At 50.4% G+C, this 19797-nt stretch overlaps 1 long non-coding RNA gene across 1 annotated transcript in view; it reads right to left on the bottom strand.

Moving 5' to 3' along the window:
• Positions 1–19797, bottom strand: part of LOC306816205 — a 62676-nt gene that overhangs the window by 2722 nt on the left and 40157 nt on the right. The window lies entirely within an intron of this gene.

The raw sequence follows: 19797 nt of genomic DNA, 5'->3' as shown, positions 1-19797 counted from the left end.
GTGGCAAAGGGAGGTCCGGGATGCGAGCGGGGGAGCAGCGGGAGGAAGAGGAGCAGAGGGGAAGGGGAGGAGAGAGGAAGGGGAGGAGCAGGAGCAGGAGGAGCAGGAGAGGATCAGCGGGCACAGGCGGAGAATCGCGGTGCTGCAGGGCGAGCCCGCTGAGCCCGCAGCTCCGCTGGCCCCGGCAGCATCGCATTCCTGCATCCCGCGGGTGAGCGCGGAGGGGAAGCTCGGCCCGGGGCTATCGCGGCAGCTCCGGCACGGCTGGTTGGGTTTCGGATTCTTGGGGGATGGGGTTGGTGTTTATGCCTCGCAGATTCGGGAATCAAGTCCCAAATGTATTTGGGTGTCCGTGGGAGAGGTATTGTTTTATTGATGTGAGGAGAGGATGTTTCTGGCTCTTGCAGGAATCCAAAGCTGAGCAGTAAATGCTCCTTGGGGGGATTTGGAGGGGCCCACGTGGCGATGGCCCGGTCCTGGCAGGGCGGGACATCGGTTTTGGGGATCCCCGGGAGAGGCGGGGGATGAAAGGCGGGAGCCCCGGCGTGGGGAGAGGGGCGACAGCAGAGCTGGGGGACCCCCGGCAGCGTGGAGGGGAGGTGGAGCCGGGAGATGAGTGGGGTGCGGGCCCCCCGAGCCTGGAAGGGCTGGCAGGGAACGGGGCAAGCCCTGAGTGCCTGGAGTGGGAGGAGCCGAGTCAGGATCAGGGCAGGATGAGCCCTGGGACCCACAAAACTCCCTCAGCGTGTCTGAGCAAGAGCCGGGAGAGGGGGAATCCCCAGGAGCCACGGGCCCCCAGCAGCTCTGAGAACAGGGACCTCCATAACCCCAAAGTGAAGACAGTGCGAACAGGGATCTCCTGGGAGAGTGTTTTTGGGCTCCTTAGTGATTTTTGGAGTTTTTTGTGGACACCAGACAACCTGGGCATTTCTAGAGATGCACTCAGACATCAGGACCTTCAAAGCCATATCACTCATGTCGTTTTTCCCCCAAACCAAGATTTTCCATTCCCAAGTCTTATCCAGGTGGAGGAAAAGGCCGTGAGGAAGAAGAAAATGCCCCAGGACAGCCAGGCAGGTGAGGAGGAAGTCACTGCCCCTTTCCCTCTCTGTTCTGCTGGGGAGGATTGGGGGCATCTCCTTCCCCTTCCCTCTGGCACAGAGGCAAATCCCATCCTCTCCTTGTCCTTCCTGCCCCAGACCAGGAGCTGAGGATGGAGACCAAGGAGGACAAATCCCTGCAGCAGAACCTCGTGGAAGAGGCCATTTGGAGCGACTCTACAGCACAGGAATCCAACAGGGAGGAAAAGCCACAAAGATCCTGCACCAGGAGGGGCTGCAAATGTAGATCATGGGGATCTGAGGAGGAAAGACCCAACCTGGGCCAGGCAGGCAGCCAGAGATGTGGCCAGAGCTCTGAGCTGAGGGTCCATGAGCAGCTTCATGATGGCAAAAAGCCCCTTCAGTGTTTGGAATGTGGGAAGAGTTTCTGCACGAGCTCCAGCCTGGTCCGGCACCAGAAGATCCACACTGGGGAACGGCCCTACGAGTGTAGGGAATGTGGCAAGAGATTCAGAAACACCTCAGATCTGATCAGGCAGCAGACAGTGCACTCTGGGGAACAGCCCTATGAGTGTGGGGAATGTGGGAAGAGATTATGCAGCAGCTACTCTTTGAACTGCCACCAGATGATCCACACCGGGGAACGTCCGTATGAGTGTGGGGAATGTGGGAAGGGATTCAGAAACACTTCTGACCTGACCCGCCACCAGACAGTGCACACCAGAGAAAGGCCCTACGAGTGTGGGGAATGTGGGAAGGGATTCAGAGACACCTCTGACCTGACCCGCCACCAGACAGTGCACACCAGAGAAAGGCCCTACGAGTGTGGGGAATGTGGGAAGGGCTTCAGCTGCAGCTCCAGTGTGAATGTCCACCAGAGGACCCACACTGGGGAACAGCCCTACCAGTGTGGGGAATGTGGGAGGAGCTTCAGCCAGAGCTCCAGTTTGATCTACCACCAGAGGACCCACACTGGGGAACGGCCCTTCAAGTATGGGGAATGTGGGAAGAGCTTCAACCAGAGCTCCAGTTTGCACTACCACCAGAGGATCCACACTGGGGAATGGCCCTACAAGTATGGGGAATGTGGGATGGGCTTCAGGATGCGCTCCCAACTCACCCACCACCAGAGAATCCACAGTGGGGTACGACCCTATGTGTGTGGGGAATGTGGGAAGAGCTTCTGTGACAGTTCTCGCCTGATCATGCACCAGGCAATGAATGCTGGGGAATGCCCCTACAAGTGCTCAGAATGTGGGAAGGGCTTCAGCCAGAGATGCAACCTTATTGTCCACCATAGGATCCACACTGGGGAGAAGCCCTATGAGTGTCCTGAGTGTGGGAAGAGGTTTCAGAAGAGATCCCATCTGCTCGGGCATCAGCAGATTCACACACAGGAGAGGCCCTTCCGCTGCCCTGACTGTGGGAAGGGCTTTAAGAGAAACTCCCCCCTCATCACCCACCAGTGGATCCACACCGGGGAGAGGCCCTAACAGTGTCCCCAGTGTGGGAAGAGCTTCTCCCAGAGCTTTGCTGTGACCCAACACCAATGGGGTCACGAGTAAGGGAAGCCCTGTGGATGCTCCGCGTGCGGGAAGATCTTCCTGCACTGCTCCAGCTCCATCCCCACTGGAGGACCCCACTGGATGCTCCCCAGTGACCCTTGTTGGGGAGAACCTCGGTGATCCATGGTCCTGGTGATCCATTTGGGAACTCACCTGGCTGGTGGTCTCCACATCTTCTTGGCTCTCTGTGGGCACCTGGACTCAGAAGGCCAAAAATCCGTTTGGATGCAGACTGATGTCAGGAATTTATTTGGGACAGCAGATTTTACTTTCCATCCCAGAAAATGTCACCTTTTGCATCCAATCATTTCATCTGGCAGCATCAAGGAATACTGGATGGTTTTGGAGGTCTTTACCAACCGAAATCATTCTATGATTCGACTTTTCTCTGTTCCACCGGTATCTTCCACAGCCAAACAGTGATGGACTGGGGCAAAAAACCCCAAGATTGTGGAGACAGTGAAGTGAAAAGGCCTCTAAAAATGGTTCTTTCCACCCACCCAAGCACATGCATACTCAGTCAGCATGGACTGATAAATCCTTTTATTTTGGCCTTGATCTTCTTTCATTTTTCTTCATTCCTTCACCCAACATTGGGGTAAAAATAAAGCCATTTTATTAAGACATTTTGGGATATGGGTGGCGACATGATCAGGACGGGGAGAGGACTATGGGTATGGATACGGATATGGACATAGATATGGACCTGGACATGGATATGGATATGCATATGGATATGCATGTGGATGTGGTATGGATATGGATGTGGATGTGGACATGAATGTGGCCATAGACATGGACATGGGTATGGGTATGGGTATGGTTATGGGTATGGGTATGGATATGGACATGGACATGAGTATGGGTATGGATATGGATAACAATATGGACATCGATATGGATGTGTGTCCTGGTTTGAAGGACAGGTACCTGCCAATAAAGGCAGAAACTTCTCTTTGAAATGGAGAATGTAAACCCTCTCTCTCCCAATTATTATAATTTTGAAATTAAGGGGCTCTCAGGCAAAGATACGGGAATTAGGAATAACAGTTCTTTAATAGAAAAATTAAAATAGAAACACAGTATTACAAAGAACAATCCCAAAACCACTGACAGAGTCAGAATACAACCTGACACCCTGTCAGTCAGTCAGGGTGTTGGTAGCAGCCCCATTAAATGGTGGTTACAGTTCTGCAGTGGCAGATGTGGTTCAGTTGGAGCAGTGCTCCTGTAGAAGGTGCAGTTTTCCTCTCAAGGTCCAGGGATGATGTGGAAAGGCCTGGCATTCCTCTGGAATCCAGTGGAAAGAAGCTATCTTAGTGTCCAAAATCTCAGTTTTTTATCTAGGTAGGAAAAGCTTGGCTCCTCCCCCTGGCTGGAGCATCTCCCAGTGGGATGATGTAATTTTATCAGTTTTACAGTACGTCTTAATGGCTCAGCAGCAGATGATATCTTCCTGGAGGAAGGATGAGTTGTGGAAAAGATAAAGATGATTGCTCTACTTAGTCTTAAAGATGGCCCATTAACAGACACTATGTGCTGCAGAGATAACAGTCACTACCCTACCCAGCTTCAACAGATGGTGATAGAATACACATTTCTGGCCACATCAACCCAACACACAGATGAGTACTGCAACAGATAAAACCACACTTATACTGGCTGAAAGAAGCAAAACAATGATGGGATGAACTGGGGCATTAAGTATACCAGTTGCCTTTGGTGACTATCCAAAGTGTGCATCCCACCAGTGATGGCTTACCTCTTGTTTTATTCTTTGCAAAACGGTACTGATTTCTTTTGCATCATGGTGGATAGTTATTAAAACCTTTTCTCCATTCTCTTTCATTTCCTTTAAGATTTCATCTAGATCTGGATGTTTCATTAACTGTTCTACCAGTGTAAGGTTCATGCCAATGGGTGTAGGTGATAGATGGTGGTGTGTAGTAAGGTTGACCTTTATCAGCTGGTGGGATACAACTGGTACTGACTATATATAATCATGCACAACAATATTAACAAAATTACAAATACAAAAATTGGATTGGATTTTAACAGGCAAATATCTGTTTTCATTTTCTGCTCTCCACTGAAGCACAGGCAGTTCTTAAACACACGCAGTCTTGGCCAATATATACGAGCACAGTCTTTTGAATGATGTCTGGTTGGATCTCAAAGTGACATACATCTTGTTCAGTATCTAGGCAAATATTTTGGGCATCAATGGTATTGCTTTCACAAAGGAATTGTTTTAGGGCAACACAAGATTCTACATTTATGGTGTGCCATTTCTTGTCTACCATCCGGCCCCATGCTCTATATTCAGAGGGGTGGAGTACTGTCTTCCACTGCCACTGCCACAATAGTTGTGGTCAAGGGCTGACTGGTCGGTGGCTGTGGTGCTGTGCAACCTCGGGGCTCTGGGACTTCTGTGACCTCAGAGCCTGCTGTGGCCTCAGCCTGCTGTAGAAGTCCTACACATTTCCAGGGTATGTGTAGGAGACTTCTGCCTCCGTGAAAGTTTCTGTAGCTTTTAGAGTAAAGTGAAGTGTCAGTCAGAAATTCCAGCTTATTTCCCCATGTGTTGTTCTCAATGCAAGATGTTCCTTGTCAGCAGGGATGTTTATTGTATCCCATCTCTCTGTGTCAGCCATAACTCCTTTAGCAGATTCATGTGAGGAGCAGAATGCACAAGTTACAGCACTAGCTGATAGAACAGATAAGCTCTTCTGTGGTAAAGGGAAACATCATGCACCAGTGTGCTGATGGCAGGGCCAGCCAGGTTGTGCTCTGTGTGCCAAAGCCTGTTCAGAGCGAGCTTGAAAAGTGCTGTGTGCACAGCACAGAGTCCTGGAAGGTGCTGGCAAGAGCATCCTGCTGGGGCAGGGCTCTGGTCTCTGGCCAGGAACAGCCTGTTTTTGCTGCCATGACTGCAGGCACGAGGTGAGGCAGATTAAGAGGCAGCAGGCAGCTTGTGTTTGTAGAGGGCCTGGGGCTGCACATCTGAACCTCCACCTGGAATCACACTTGGGGCAACATGAGCTAGAGCTGGAGTGCTGGTTCTGAAAGGCCCAGAAGAAATTCAGCCTTGCCAGGGCTTCTTAAGAGTGTATTGGTGTTCCTGGGGAAAGCTACACACTGGGGAAACGCCTTTAGAGAAAAGACGCTTGCTTCCTAAGGAAAATGCTTCCCAAGGAGCTCCAGTGAGGTAGGTGCAAGTGTCCCCCTTTGTCTCTCTGTGGTCCTTTCAGTCCTTGAGGCCCACTGCCCTTGGCAGAGGGGCAGGGAATGGGAGAAGGCTGTGAAGAGCAGGTTTGGCATCTGCCTGGACTTGCGGAGACCAAGCCAAGCACCTGCAGCAGAGTGTGTTGACCCCCTTTGGACAGAGGTGTGAGAAGAAGCATCCCTGTTCAGTTATGAGCCCCAAAGTTCTCTTTAAGAGCTGTGAATTGAAAGACCTTTACACACACTTTTCACATCTTACCTGCCTGGTGCCTTTCAACTCTTGGCAATATGCATTTGTCTCTCACTTGATGGAAGCTGCTGTGGGCCAGGGCCAGCACAGAGCTGGATTGAGGATTCTTAAATGCCCTGAGCCTGCAGAGCAGGACAGTGTTTGCTGATGGTTTGAGCCATTCCTAACATTCCTGTTGCGCTGTCTTAAGACATTTGGGTCAAGGAATTTCTTCCAACCTGGGCCACTTTGGGAGGGCTCAAGGTGTCCCCAGGGAAGGTGGCAGTGTGTGCAAGGGCCCTTTGTGACAGGGTGCAGCATGGTCACCGTGGCATGGAATGGAAGAAGGTATCGCAGGACTCTTTGTGACGTGTGGTGGTGCAAGAGCTGGTGATGACATGGGCATGCCACAGTGCTCAGAGCCTGTGACAGGACAGGACACTCCCGACTACTACCGTGAGGAGCCCCCCACGGCACACTCGTTCGTGTCTGACCCAGAGATTTTTCGGAGGCATTATTCCTGCAGGTGACCTTGTGGCAAGGCTGAGGGACTTGGTGGCCCATGGCCTTCCTGAGGATTTTCTTTTGCAGGTGCACTCACGACAGGTGATGGCCACGGAGCACAAGGGTGGCTGGGACACACTGCTCTGTGCTGACACCCAGCAGTATGCCATGGGTCTGCTGGCCAGATAGGGCCCCCCATTTCCCCTCTGCTCCTGACATATGTGCTCTGTGCCCAGGGTGCCCCACACAGTCCCTGTGGTCATGGGCAGCCACACCTTCTGAGCAGTGCTTCCCTCTTGTGGACACAACCTGATACTGCAGCCCATGCCTTAGTTGTGCAGTACTGACCCCTTCTGGACCCAATCCAGTACAATGCCCCCCCCCTCCCCACCCCTTTTGAGCAGTGCTGTCCCATGGGGACACATGACAATACTGCAGCCAATCCCCAAGCAGTGCTTCTTCCTTGTGAACACAGTCTGGTACTGCAGCCACTCTAGCAGCAGTGCTGACTCTTTGTGGACACAACACAGTACTGCAGCTGCCCCCTTGAGCAGTGCTCCCCAATTTTGGAAACAACAAAATACTGCAGGGCCCTGCTTCCCCAAGCATTACTGTCCCTTTTAAACACAGCATGGTACTGCAAATAACATCCCCGGAACAGTGCTGCCTCCTTGTGAACACAGATGGGTACTGCACTCTGCAGCCTCCCGATCCCTTATGGACACAACCAAATACTGCAGCCCAACTCCTCCTTAAGCAGTGCTGCCCCCTCTGGACACAACCCAGTACAGCAGGCCTCCTCCCAGGCAGTGCTGCCATGTTGTGGACACAGCATGGCACTACAGCCCCCTGCCCTTTTCAAGCAGTGCTGTCCCCTTGTGGACACATCATGGTATTGTAGCCCTGGCCTTCTGAGCAGTGCTGCAACTCTGTGAACACAGCCCGCTACTGCAGCTGCCCCCTCCTCGTACAGTGGTGCCCCCTTGTGGATACAATGCGATACCGCAGCCCACACACAACTGGAGTAGTGCAGTTTCCTGGTGAACAGAGCCTGGTACTGTCCGTTCCCCCCCACCCCCTCCATCCCCCTGCCACCAGTGAGCAGTGTTGCTCCCTTGTGGACACAACACTGCACTGCAGCCTTCACTATCCCCTAGCCATTTAATGCTGCCCTCTTGTGGGCACAGCTGAGTACTGTAGCCTCCCCGTACCTATTAGTGCTGGCCTTTTGTGGATACAATCCGGATCAGCAGCACTGCCCTCCAAGCAGTACTGTCCACTGGTGGACAGAGCATGGTGCTGCAGCTCCCCTCCCGGAGCAGTGCTACCCTCTTGTGGATGCAGCCCAATATGGGAGCCCCCAACTCCTTTGAGATGTGCTGGCCCCTAGTGGGGGCCATCTCATTCTGAGTACTGTAGTCCCCTTGTGGACACAACCCAGTACTGCCGGTGCTGCCCAGTGCTGTCTTCTTTGGGACACAACCCAGTACTGAGGCACCACCCTCAGAGCAGTGCTTCCCCCTTGTGGACACAACCCAGTACTGCAGGTCCTCTGCCCCACATGGTGCTGCCCCCTTGTAAAGACAGCTTGGTACTGCAGCCGTCCCCTTTTGATTAGTACTGCTCCTTGTGGACATAATTCGGTTCTGCAGCCCCCTCTCCAAGCACTGCTGTCTCCTTGTGGACACAGCATTGTAGTACAGCCTTCTCCTATGGAGAAGTGCTGCCCCCTTGTGAAGGCAAAATGGAACTGCAGCCGCCCCCTTGTTGAGCAGTGCTGCCCCCTTGGGGACACAAACTGGTATTGCAGCCTCCCCCTCCTTAGCAGTGCTGCTTCTTTGTCGACACAGTATGATACTGAACCCCCCCCATCCTCCCCAAGCAGTGCTGCACCCTTGTGGACACAACCCTTTAAGGCAACCCACGCCCTCCCCAAGCAGAGCTGTTCCCTTGTGGACACAGCTGGTACTGCAGCCAGCCTGTCTCACCTGAGCAGTGTTGCCTCCTTGTACACACAGCCCAGTACTGCACTCTCTCCCCATAAGCAGTGCTACACTCTTATGGACACAGCTGGGTACTGCAACACTTCCTTTCTGAGTAGTGCTGCCCCCTTGTGGACACAACACAGTAGTGCAGCCCCCACATCCCCTGAGACATCCTGCCACCTTGTGGACACAGACTGCAACTGCAGCCTTCCCCCCCATTCCCCCCTTGTGGACATAGCCCTTTACAACAGCCTCACCCTAAGCAATGCTGCCCATTTGTGTACACAGCACAGCAATGCAGCTGCTCCCTCTCTGAGCACTGCTGCTCCCTTGTAGGCACAGCATGGTACTGCAGCCCCCCCTTTTCCCACACTCCCAAGAGCAGTGCCTGGTACTGCAGTCTCTCTGTCTGAGCAGCGCTGCACCCTTATGGACATAACATGGTACTCCAGACACCCCCTCACTGAGCAGTGCTGCCCACTTGTGGACACAATGAGATACATCAGCCCACCCCGAGAAGTGCTGCCACCTTTTGAACACAATCAAATGCTGCAGCCCCACCAACCCCAATCAATGCTGCCACCTTCTGGAAACAGCCTGGTACTGCAGTGTGGAGGAGCTTTGGCAAGGGAAATATGCAACCAATCAGTGTGATTGATAAAGCATAGTTTGATTTATTAAAGGCACCATCTATATTTATAATTTAAAATACACTGACTAAGAATATTAAGCATAATTTCATTGGTTTTAGTTGCATACGCCTCTCCTACTATTGGCTCTTGCAAGCATGAGATGACCACCCCTTCTGCATTTTTAGCTATGTCTGTTTATGTGCTTTTTAGCAGCAAGCCTAACTGCATCTATTTTCTATATAACAACAAACTAACCATCTCTTCCTTCTTTTACATCCTCTAGCTGCAGTAATATCAATTTTATGAATAGGCTGCTATGGTCTGACCTTGCTAATACATGCAATTTAGCAGCTAGATTCTTGCCATGAATTCTCAGACAAGCCATTTTCATTACCTGCTAATGAGGCCTCAGCTGAGCCATGTTTGTTACTTGTAATTCCAATTTCAGGGGTTGTATTGTATTGTAGTATTAGGTATTTGCCAACCCAAATACTGCCAAGGAGCAGTGTGTTGCATTTTGTCAGGGGCAACCAGTTTATGTTTTGCCAGAGTGTTGATTATTGTATGCTCATGTTCTCTTGTAAAGATTTTTTCTTGTGCAAATAAAATATAATTTATAAAATGAAATGTTAAGGTGGTCTTCCAATGCCCGCAGGGGTTGTAATGCAGGTGCTACAAACAGTTGACAAAGTGTTGGTGAATTTCTCATGCCTTGTGGCAAAACAGTCTACTTGTACCGTTGTGCAATTGCCTTTCTATTAATGGCTGGTAAAGTAAAGGCAAACTGTTGCATGTTACAAGGGTGGAAAGCAATTGTATAAAAAAACCAGTCTTTTAAGTTCACAATCAGAATTCACGAGGGATCATGGCAGGATTAGGCAGTCCTGGTTGAAGTGCACCCATGGGCTGCATCTGTGTATTCACAGCATGAAGACTGTGGGCCAGCCTGTATTTTCCTGATTTTTTCTGAATAACAAAACCAGGGGTATTCCAAGGGCTAGTCGAGGGCCATACATGTCCTTGCTGTAGTTGTTCTTGTACCAAAAGGTGGGCTTGCTCAAGACTTTCCCTTTATAGCAGCCACCACTCCAAGCAGGAGTCTCTGTTAGCCAAGTAAATTGGATCAGGAAAGTCCAAGTAGTGCCTGCCATCAAAAAGGGCCATTGTCTATGCATAACACCAGTCCCATTTGAGCAAGCACATCTTGCCCAATTAATGCTTGTACTCCAGTAGAGAGGTCCATTACTATAACTACAGTTGATACCGTATTTTGTTCAATAGTAATGGATACTGGTTCACAACTTTTCTGGACCCGTCCTGCTCCACCGACCCCCTCAACAACCTCCAAGTGGTTTTGTAGAGGCCATGTAGATGGCCAGTGATGCTGGGCAATCATAGTAATGTCTGCACCAGTGTCCAATAAGGCTCGAAGCTGTTTTTCTTGAGGACCATACCGTAAGATAACTTCCACTACTGGACATTGCTCCATTGTGAGGGTCAGTAGTACCAAGCCTCCTGTAGATCCAAATCCACCAGCTCCTCACACAGATCCTTGTGCCTCCTTTACCAGTTGCTGCTGTGGGACCAGCTGAGCTGTACGGCTTCCTGCAGGGATACTAATATGAGGAAAACATGTAGGAGCCATGATCATAATTTGTCCTGTATAGTCCGCATTGATAACTCCAGGTTCCACAGTCAAACCCTGTAAGGTGGTTGAGGATCTACCTAACAACAAAGCTCCATAAGATTGTCCATTTAACATTAAGGGTCCACATACTCCAGTAGGGATTTTTACCAGCTTAGTATCCTTTAATACAATGTCTATTGTGGCTGCCAAGTCCAAGCCGAGGCTGCCTCTTGTGGCTGGCCGGAGTTCGCTGGCTGGGAGTAGGGAGGGGCTGCTTGGAATGCTTGGGAGGCTTGGGCCACAGTTGGTGTCCTGGCGCCGTGTCCCCTTGTGCTCATCTGTCCGTTTTTTGTCTTCTGTCTGCAGGCTTCAGTGGAATAAGAGTTGAGATGACAGTTACGGCACCACACATTTGTAATCCGACACTCCCAGTGTATATGGCCAGATTGACCACATTGAAAGCAATTGTTGGTGGTTGAATGAGGCTTGCCAGCACTCTGGGATTCAGGCAGTTTTAGTGGTGCCAGTGCAGCAGCAAAGGCTTGATTCTGAGACTCTTTTAAGGCTGATGTCAAACTGCTTCAACCAACATAGCCTGAGTTCCCTATGGAATCTTACTCGTGTGTTCTAAAAGCTCTACTACTTCCCAATTGCCTGGTAAGGTAGCTATCACTGATTTTTCCCGGGAATTGCTATTTTGAGTAACACACTCACTAAGTTGAGCTCCTTGCATAAACAGAGGTACCCCTGATCTTTCTATTCCTGCAGTGAGTTTGTCAACAAAACTAGAAAAACGTTCCTGTGGACCTTGTCTAATGTTCATATAAGATGGTGATTCCCCTTGTTCTGGTCTAACCTTATCATATTCAACACGAGCTAACCGCATTGCCTCTTTTACTACATCTGGCCCCAATAAAGCTTGAGTCTCAGGTGTTGCAAATCAACCAATCCCCATAAACTGTTCCAATGTAATCCCATGAAGCAGATCATCCTGTGGTCTCTGAATAAGTGCAGCATCTTGACAAAGGCCTTGGAAATGAGCCTGCCATAGCATAAATTGTGAGCTTGTCATAATTAGTTTGAAAACATTTTTTATATCCTCTTGCAACAATAACCCTGATCCCCAAATATAATTAAGCACTTGTTTTGTTGGTTCCCCATGCATGCCAACTTCATTAACTGTACTACAAAGCTGCATTAACAATTTCCAATCTAAAGGAGTTATTGTTGCTTCCATTCTATTTTCCACAGCAGGGGTAAATGCAACTGGAAATGCTTGCTGTGTTGCACTTGACTCCTGTAATTTTGCCACATAATCCCTTTCTCCCATCGCTGTTGCTTCCTTCATAATCTCTCCCCATTCTACTCTACCCTTGATTTTACCTCTGCTTTTCAGCACCTTAGTACCACTGGAATGTGCCACTGCTTTTTCTAATTCAGCTGTCTTCTTTGAAGGCAACTCCTCCTGCTGTGTTAACAGCGGGAGGGCAGAGGGCACTGCTTCAGAGACAGATTTAGGAGGTAATAAAACTTGCTGTGTAGTTGGTGCTTGAGGAAGATTGTCTCCTCCAAATATATACATCCCTGGCTGTGTAGCAGGGCATATATCTTGTCCTGTGGTGGACAGCATAGTGGGCGGTTTGCCATCCCAATGCATAGAGGCAACAGCAGCAATATTTTTCTCTGCCTTATATGCTTCTAAGCAATTGATTATGACCCGCCAGAGCTGAGACAACTTTTTCACTACCTTATCCTTATCAATAACTGCTCTATACAAACAATCCCCTAGATTTTGCCACTCGTCAATTTTGAAAAAGTCCTCTGGTTTGTCAAAAAAGCCCTTTTCTTTAGCATAGCCTAACAGCTTGGGTAAATATTTTTTTAGATCAAGTTCTACCTTTCGCTTTTCTAAAAAGCATTTAAATATATAATATGCCACTTGCTTATCCATATCCCTCCCTTTTTTCAAAAGAACGAGAGGGGCAGTCCAGCAATCTAAGCCGATTGCCTGCTAATGTGCATGCATGGCAGCCTTTGATAGGCGGCGTAACTGGGACGGCAAGCTTCCTTTATTGGGACCAGCTCAGGCACGGGATCTGTTAGTATGCCAGCATACAGAGATCCTTGCCCTCCAAGTGCTGCTTGTAAGCATGAGACGACCACCCCTTCTACTTTTTCAGCTATGTCTGTATACATGCCTTTTAGCAGCAAACCTACTGCATCTATCCTCTATATAGCAACAAACTAGCCATCTCTTCCTTCTTGCACATCCTCTAGCTGCAGTAGTATCAATTTTATGAGTAGGCTGCTATAGCCTGACCTTGCTAATATGTGCAGTTTAGCAGCTATTCTTGCCATGAATCCTCAGATGAGCCATTTTCATGGCCTGCAGATAGGGCCTCAGCTGAGCCATGTCCATTACTTGCCAACCAAGCATCAACAGCTAGGTCTATTAAGTTGTTAATTTGGGCTGTCCTGCTTTTGTTGGATGTTACGATGATATGATCGAGCAATCTGTGTCCCTATTGTCTGTGGTCCATTTTGAGCTTTATTATTTTGCCCTACAAACATTGCTTATTCTAAGTACTGTATAGTTCTTACACGAATTACACTATATTCATATATTGCTGGATCACTATGTAAAAATCCCTTTCTTGATAAATAGGTTTTCCATAACATTATTGAGGACCATATCAACTTATGGGGCACACTTCAAGCATTATAACAGTTAAAACAAAAGCTGTCTTCATCTTTGAAAACAGAGGTCTTTCTTCTTCCCTTTGCTGGGGGCAGCAGGGATCTTCATCTCTTGTCTTTATTCAAACTTATGGGATCACAGCTGTTTCAAAATTTGCTCATTTCAGCACAAATGCCTCTGCTCATATCTACAATTAAACCTATAATCTCTATGTGCTGTAGGGAAATTAGTCTCTTCTCCATAGCTTAAAAAAGAGAAATTTCAGTCCATGACTCTCCTCTTTCCCTCATCTGGGGCCTGACTCTTCCTTTTGTCTGACCTCGGTGTTTTCATACTATTTCTGTGCATATCTTCATCTTGGTCATTTTCTTTCACTCAGGACAGAGAACAAAGTGTCTGCAAGTCTCATTCTGGGCAATGACAGAGTTAATATCTCGCTCAGGCAGTGGCTGGAGAAATTGGGATGGAGCATTTCAGACCAGCTGGGACTGGGATGGGATGGCAAGGGCCCAGCCAGAGATTGGTGGTGGTTGTTCTGGCTGCATGGCTGTTTTCTGGTGTTTGCTGCATTCAATTCCAGCCGCAGGCAGATGGGTTTCCCTTCCCCTGCCCAGCAGTGAAGGGTGAGTCCCTTGCCAGGATGGGCCCAGCTGTGTCTGCCCCAGGCTGTGCTGCCCAGGAGGGCCCGGCCGCCCGGAGCCGCTCTCCCAGTGGGAAAAAGGCCCGTGGACCAGGGCAGGGCAGGGTTTGAATGTCCCCTGGATGTTCTGCTGAGCCACGGGCTCCCTGGATGTGCCAGGGGGAATCCAAGATCTTGGCAGCTGCGTGGGCCTCCCCTCCCCATTTCTATTGGGGACCCTGCTGAAAACGGGGCCCAGAGTCAGAGCCCGGCCCTGGCCCAGCCCCGGCCAGGCCTGTGGGCTGCGCGGAGGGGCCTGGGCCGGTGGTACCTGTACTGAGGCCAGAAGCGAAAGAGAACTTTCTCAGCGTTTTTTCACCATTACATGTGTGTTTCACAAAGAACCTTTCTCATTGGTGTAATGTGGGAATCCTTAAAATCAGAAGGTTTTGGGAAAGCTGCAATAAAGCAGGCCTCAGAGACAACAGAACTGCAATTAGAACTGAGCAAAAAGCACAAGGTATGTCAGCAGAAAAGTTATATGACATGTAGAAAGCAAGGACAAATAGAGCAATGGTCTATGTATTAACACTTGGCTAGAATAACTCTCTAAGCTGCAGAAAAGTATATCTAGAAAGATATTAGGAAGGTCTAAGCTTAATAATGGAGCTCTGTGCATTGTATTTTAAGGCTTACAAGTAGGTATTGTATTCAAAATAAGCAAGTATTGTTTTAACCAAAGGTATGTGCACTTATAGTGGTTGGATGAAACAATTGTCATCATGCTTTTGCTTTTTGTGATTGGTCAAAAACCTTTCAAAGTGCATTGCAACATCACTATTCTCTGGCTGTTGTTGAGAGCATGAGCTGCTGGCATCTTCCTGCTGTTCCAACCTTGTAATGACACTGATGCTTGGGAGGAAAAAAAAATAATAAAGCAGCTTGAGAGACGTTCCACAGCAGTCCTGTCCTGTTCGTGATTCTGTGCATAAACCCCTGGCCTGCGTTAGTGTAACAGGGTTTCAATATTAAAAATCAGACACCAATTGGTCTTTGTCAGGTCCATGGGAGGCTGCCCAGGTCCCGGCTGAGAAAAATTTCAGGGAATCTTTACGAACCATCACAGCAGCCTAGAAGTAACAGGGTCCCTGGATGAGAGATGATCTGATGGATTTGGACACATACAAAGGATCCCAGCCAATGCATTGAACCCTAAGTGCAGATGCATCAATGGCCAGGGAAATGGTTCTTATGACCCCAACCAATCACATGTGTTTATCTGGGACATTCAAACCCTCAATTAAGAAGAGTCCCAAACAATAAAGAAAGCTTTTGTCATATGGATCACTGAGGGTTCGTGTGATCTCTGTCTCCCACCACAACCTGAATTGATGTAATAGGTGTGGTCAGTTGGAGTGTTCAGTTAGGTGGTCAGTGGGGATGTGGTCAGTGGTTTGGTCACTGGGATGTTGTCTGTGGGTTTGGTCAGTGAGTGAGGTCAGTGGGCCATGGCCATTGCAGTGGTCAGTGAGGTGTGATTGGTGGGTGTTGCCAGTAAGTGTGGTCATTAAGGAGGGGAGTGAAGTGTGGTCAGTGGTTGTGCTCATTGGAATGGGAAGTGAGTATGGCCAATAGGTGGTCAGTGTAAGGGGCTGGTGAGGTGTGGCCAGTGGGTGTGGTCAGTGGTTGTGATAAATGGGGGTGTGGTGAGTTGGGTGGTCATTGGGGTGTGGTCAGTGGATGGGCTGAGTGGATGTGTTCAGTGGGTGTGCTCAGTGGAGGTATGGTCAGTTGGGTGGTAAGTGGGATGTAGTCACTGGGTATGTTTAGTGAGGTGTGAGCATTTTGGCAATGGGTGTAGCCAGTCTGTGTGGTCAGTGGTTTATGGCCAGTGTTTGTGGTCAGTGGTGGTGAGGTCAGTTGCGTTCTCAGTGGGTGTGGTCAGTGGGTGTGGTCAGTGGGTGTTGTCATTGTGTGTGGGCAGTGGGATGTGATCAGTAGCTATGGTCAGTGGATGTGGTCAGTTGGGAGGTCGGTGGGGCTTGGTAACTGGGTGTGGTCAGTTGGGTAGTCAGTTGGTGTGGCCATGGGTAGTGGTCAATGGGTGCAGTCAGTGGCAGTGATCAGTGGGGTGTGGTCAAAGGGTGTGGTTATTAAGGGTAGCCTGCAGGGTAGTCAGTGGTTGTGGTCAGTGGCAGAGTGATCAAAAGATGTTGTCAGTGGGGGTGGTCAGTGGGAGGTGGACAGTGGTGTGTGGGACAAGGGTATGGTCAGTGGTTGTGGTCAGTGGGTGTGGTCATTTCTCAAGACCATATGGTTGGGTCAGTGGAGTGGTGATTGTGTTTGGTCAGTGGGTACCATCAGTGGGAGTGGACAGTTGGGTGGCCTGGAAGTAGGTGTAGTCAGTGAGGGTGGTCAGTGGACATGGTCAGTGTGTGTGGTCATTGAGATGGTCAGTGGATATGGTGAGTTGGTGTGGTCAGTGGATGTGGCCAGTTTTTGCGGTTACTGGGGGTGGTCAGTGTTGTGTGGTCAGTGTGTACAGTCAGTGGTCATGGTCATTGGGGTGGTCAGTGGATGTGATCAATGGGTGTGGTCAGTCATTGTGTGGTTAGTTGGGTGGCCAGTGGATTGTGGTCAGTAGGAGTGGACTGTGGGTGTGGTCAGTGGGAAAATTCATTGGGGTGTGGCCAGTGGGTGTGGTCAGTGGGCTGTGGGCATTGGTGTCTTGCAATGGGTGTGTTCACTGGGTGTGGTCAGTAGTTGTGATCAGTGGGGGTGGTCAGTGGCATGGTCAGTGGGTTTGATCAGTAGGAGGTGGTCAGTGTTTGTTGTCAGTGGCAGAATGGTCAGTGGCGGTGTGGTCAGTTGGTATTTGGTGGATATGGTCAGTGAGGTGTAGGCATTGGTGTCTTCATAGTGGGTGTGGTCAGAGCAGCGTGGTCACTGGTTGTGGTTAGTTAGGGTGAAGGGTGGGTGCAGTCAGTGGTTGTGGTCAATGGGGTGTGGTCACTGGTTTTTGGGAAAGGGTGTGGACAGTGGTGTGTAGGCAGTGGGTTTGCTCAGTGGGCTGCAGTTATTGGGGTGTGGTTAGCGGAGATGGTTTGTGAGTGTGGTCATAGAATGTGGTCAAATAGGTAACAGGTGAGGATTGTCAGTTGGGTGATCAGGGGATGTGGTCATTGGTGTGGTCAGTGGGTGTGAGCAGTGGGTGTGGTTGGTGGGTTTGGTCAGTGAGGGATGGTCACTTGGTGTGGTCTTTGTGGGCAGTGGAGGTGATCAGTGGGGGTGTGATCAGTGGGTGAGGTCAGTGGGGGTGTCATCACTTGGGTGGTCATTGCATTGTGGTCAGTGGGGTGACCATTGGGTGTGGTCAGTGGGGTGGTCAGTAGGTGTGATCAGTGTTTGGCGCCAGTGGGCAGTGGTCCTTGTGGTTGTCAGTGGGGTGTGATTAGTAGGTGTGGTCAGTGAGGTGTGGTCTGTTGAGTGGTCAATGTTGTATTCAGTGGGATGTGGACCTCAGTGTCAGGGCAGTGGGTGTGGTCAGTGATGGGGCTGATTGGGCATTGGAATGGGCTGCCCAGAGCGTTGGGTGAGTCACTGTACCTGGAGATGTTTCAGGATAGACCAGATGTGGCACTGAGTGCCATGGTCTGGGTGACAAGGTGCTGTTGGGTCACAGGTTGGACTTGATGCTCTCCAAGGTCTTTTCCAGCCTGGGTGATTCTGTGATGATTGTAACACTTCAGGGCCATGGGGAAGCGAGGGGCAATTGTGACACTGCAGGGCCTTGTGGAACCATGCAGAGCATTGTGGCAGGGCAGGACCTCATGTAATGATGGGGCCATTGTGACACTGCAGGGCCCCATGGAACCAAGGGGACAGTGCTGCTCCTCAGGGACTCCTGGAATGAAGGAAACATGTCTGACACCATGATGCCCCTTGGGACAAAGAGGCCATTGTGATACTGTGGGACCAAGGATAGCATTGCTGCACTGTGAGACCTCATGGAACCAAGGATCCATTGTGACACTGCAGGGCCTTGGGGGATCAAGGTGCCATTGTGACACCGTGGGGCCCAAGGGTCCAAGGAACATTGTGACACAAAGGAGTCCCAGGGAACCACAGGGACATTGTGACACAGGGAAGCCTCATGGAATCATGGAGACCACTGTGACACTGCAGGGCCTCATGGAACCGTGGAGACACCAGGTTGGCTGGGAGATTTCATCTGCTGCTAGGTAGGAGGGCTCTGAACAGAGACCTGGACAGGCTGGTTCCAGAGCCCTAATCCAACAAGGTGAAGTTTAACAAGGCCAAGTGCCAGGCCCTGTACTTTGGCCACAACAACCCCTGCAGTGCTACAGGCTGGGAACAGAGTGGCTGGTCAGTGACCAGGCAGAAAGAGACCTGGGGGCACTGATGGACAGCAGGCTGGACATAAGCCAGCAGTGTGCCCAGGAGGCAAAGAAGGCCAAAGGCTCCTGGCCTGGATCAAGAATGATGTGACCAGCAGAACCAGGGAAGTGATTCTTCCCCTGTACTCAGCACTGGTTGTTCATCACTGAGAGTGCTGTGTCCAGTTCTAGGCCCCCAATTAAGGAAGGACATGGAGGGGCTGGAGCATGTCCAGAGAAGGGCAACAAGGCTGGTGAGAGGTCTGGAACACAAGTCCTGTGAGGAGTGGCTGAGGGAGCTGGGGTTGTTTATCTTGAAGAAGAGGAGGCTGATTGAGACAAGGTCGTGTCAGGGCACAGGTTGGACTTGATGATTTCCAAGGTCTTTTCCAGCCTGGCTGATTCTGTCATTCTCTGAATCCATCCACGGAGCAGTTGCAGGATAAGCCCTGGGCCTCCTCTTCAGAAACTCCAGCAGACCAGGTCCCTCAGCTTCTTCACACAGCTCCAAAGCCCATCCTGTCAGTCCTGCAGAGCCTCTCCAGCCCCTCCTCATTGCCCAGAAGAGGGATCCTCACACCCAGACACAGCAGCCCAGATATGCCCGCCTGGCCTGTGGCAAGGGAGCAGCACGAGGCACTGCAGGACCCTGCAGACAATTCCTAAAGCACTTGTAGGATGATCCTCCTTCCAAGGGACATTGTCCTGGCTCCAGCTCAGGAACTGAAATGGGGAGTGGGGCCAGAGAAGAAAGGGCAAACAGGATTGGGCTTTTCATAGGGGAGGGACAGGGTCACGCAATAGGAAGAAATTGGTACCACAAAGAGAAAAAAAGGAAAAGGTGAAGCAAAGGAAATGCTCAGGGCAGGTTGGGTGTGGCTGCCAGGCAGCCCTGGCTCTGAGCAACCATGTCTGCAGTGGGACAGGAAATTCACAGCTCATGGGAACAAACTTTGTGGCTGACTGTAGAGGCCACAATAAACCTGAGTGGTTTCCCTAGTGTCCCTCAGCTCTTGCTGGCCCCAGGGGCTGATGGCATTTGTGCTCACTCAGCTCCATCTCCCCACAGCAGCACCATGGGGGTGCTGACAACTGCTCTGTGCAGTGCAAACAGGGGCTCCTGAGCCAGTGCTGCCGTGTCTGTGCCTGCAAGGATGCAGCACCTGTGTGAGCTGGGGGAGAGGCCAGGGCTGCAGAGGGGAGATGTTGTTGGCAGGTGCATGAGGATGCTCTGGGATGCTGCCCTGGACTGTCC

Source organism: Erithacus rubecula (assembly GCF_903797595.1).
Source record: "Erithacus rubecula genome assembly, contig: scaffold_441_arrow_ctg1, whole genome shotgun sequence".
Taxonomy (NCBI): domain Eukaryota; kingdom Metazoa; phylum Chordata; class Aves; order Passeriformes; family Muscicapidae; genus Erithacus; species Erithacus rubecula.
Note: the sequence above shows the minus strand (reverse complement) of the source record. Positions and strands in the feature narration are given on the sequence as shown.